Here is a 2,300-nt window from a genome sequence, read left to right on the forward strand (position 1 = left end):
GGCGCTGCAGGGAGACGTGTGGGGGGAAGGAGCCCCTCGGCACAGCAGGGTATGGCAGGGCAGGGCAGGGCTGGGCATGGCAGGGCAGGGCTGGCAGGGGCCTTCTGCTGCCACAGCTGCTGCCTGGGGCAGGGGGATCATAGCTGCATTGCATTACAGGGCACTGCCACGGACCTTTCTGTAATGATAACAAAACCGTAGATTTTGGGCCAACTGTTCTCTCTCCTGCTTCTAAAGAAGGGTAAATAATTCATCAAGGTTGAGCACATCAACTGATAATCCTGAAGTGCAGACGCCTTTCTCATTGGAAGCTCTCTCCTTTGCTCTCGTGACCATCACTTCCAATGCATGATTCACCTCCGTGCAGGCAGAGCGCAAGCAGAGCAGAGCAGCATCTCCCCAGGCACGTGTCCATCGCCCTCTGCAGTGCACAGGGGCTGAGAGCGACTGCCTGGGGCTGTGGGCAATGCAGTCTGTGATGATGGGAAGGAGTTGTCTTTCCCTTAATTGGGTGCTATCATTAGATCACATCTCCCTGAGGTGTCCTTCAGAGCTGTGAGCTGATCTTCAGGATGCAAATCTTTGCCGTAGGCTCGAGATCAAAGTCCAGGGATGAAGGGGAGAGCTGCCATATGCAAGGAAATGCTGTGGGGTTGGTGAATGAATGTTAGGTGTCATTTGCTGGACGTGTGGTGATGAGACCTCACTCAGGGCCCCCGGGAAAGGGTGGGCATTCCGCAATGGGCAGTGGTTTCCTCTGTTCTCAGCAGGGTCTGGCTTCTTTTCAGGGAAACATGGGGAGGGCATTCTCCCTTTGTCTCCAAAAGCTCAGAGTGTGTGGAAACAAGCCCAACCAGCTCCCCTTACCTTGCACTAAGCAGCAGTGAATCCCTTTGCCTCTCAGCTCGCACTGCCCTTCACAATGTGTGCAGCAGAAATGCTCAGGATTTCTGACTTCACTGAACACTCCTTGGCCATGGTAAGTGGGACCAGACTGTGAGGGAAAAGAACATCATTCAAACTTTTATTTTCAACCCACGCATTTCTGGCACTGATTCTGCACATGCTGACAAGTACTTCTGCATTAGACGTGATTTCATCTGACAGATGCTGTAAAGAAAATCACCACAGCACCACCACGTTCCCATGTACACACAGGGATAAGACTGCTTCCTTGAGAGAAAAAGGGCAAAATCAGCCGCATGAAATGTAGTTCACATCTTTGACCACATGGAATTTTCCCACGTGGAATGACTTCTCACTAACTTTCCTACTCCTTGGACAGGTTCTTGTGCCAACAGGTCCCAGTGCCCAGAGGCAGCAGATGCCCAACAGCAGCTCCATCAGCGAGTTCCTCCTGCTGGCGTTGGCAGACACGCGGCAGCTGCAGCTCCTGCACTTCTGGCTCTTGCTGGGCATCTACCTGGCTGCCCTCCTGGGCAACGGCCTCATCAGCACAGCCGTAGCCTGCCACCACCGCCTGCGCAGCCCCATGTACTTCTTCCTGCTCAACCTCGCCCTCCTCGACCTGGGCTGCATCTCCACCACTCTCCCCAAAGCCATGGTCAATATTCTCCATGACACCAGGGACATCTCCTATGCAGGATGTGCTGCACAGGTCTTTCTGTTTGTCTTTCTGCTAACAGCAGAGTATTGCATTCTCACCATCATGTCCTATGACCGCTACGTTGCCATCTGCAAGCCCCTGCACTACGGGACCTTGATGGACAGCAGAGCTTGTGCCACCATGGCAGCAGCTGCCTGGGCCACTGGTTTCCTTAATTCCCTGCTGCATACTGCCAATACATTTTCACTGCCTCTCTGCCAAGGCAATGCTGTGGATCAATTCTTCTGTGAAAACCCTCAACTCCTCAAGCTCTCCTGCTCAGACTTCTACCTCAAAGAAATTTGGCTTCTTGTGGTCAGTGCCTCTTTAGCATTTGGGTGCTTTGTTTTCATTGTTGTGTCCTATGTGCAGATCTTCAGGGCCGTGCTGAGGATGCCCTCTGATCAGGGACGGCACAAAGCCTTCTCCACATGCCTCCCTCACCTGGCTGTGCTCTCCCTGTTTCTCAGCACTGGCATGGTTGCCTACCTGAAGCTGCCCTCCATCTCCTCCCCACTCCTGGACCTGGTGGTGGCATTTCTGTACTCAGTGTTGCCTCCCGCAGTGAATCCCCCTCATCTACAGCATGAGGAACCAGGAGCTCAAAGATGCTCTGTGGAAACTGATGACCAGATGTGTTTCAAAAGCAATGAACTTCCCATCTTTATATACAAAGGCGTGGTAATGCAGATTT

At 52.9% G+C, this 2,300-nt stretch overlaps 1 pseudogene; it reads left to right on the forward strand.

Annotated features, from left to right (window-relative positions):
* Positions 1-1,324: 1,324 nt before the first annotated feature.
* On the forward strand, positions 1,325-2,291 carry LOC109364244 (annotated as a pseudogene).
* Positions 2,292-2,300: the final 9 nt, after the last annotated feature.

This window comes from Meleagris gallopavo (genome assembly GCF_000146605.3).
Source record: "Meleagris gallopavo isolate NT-WF06-2002-E0010 breed Aviagen turkey brand Nicholas breeding stock chromosome Z unlocalized genomic scaffold, Turkey_5.1 Chr41_random_7180001958043, whole genome shotgun sequence".
NCBI classification, from domain to species: Eukaryota; Metazoa; Chordata; class Aves; order Galliformes; family Phasianidae; genus Meleagris; species Meleagris gallopavo.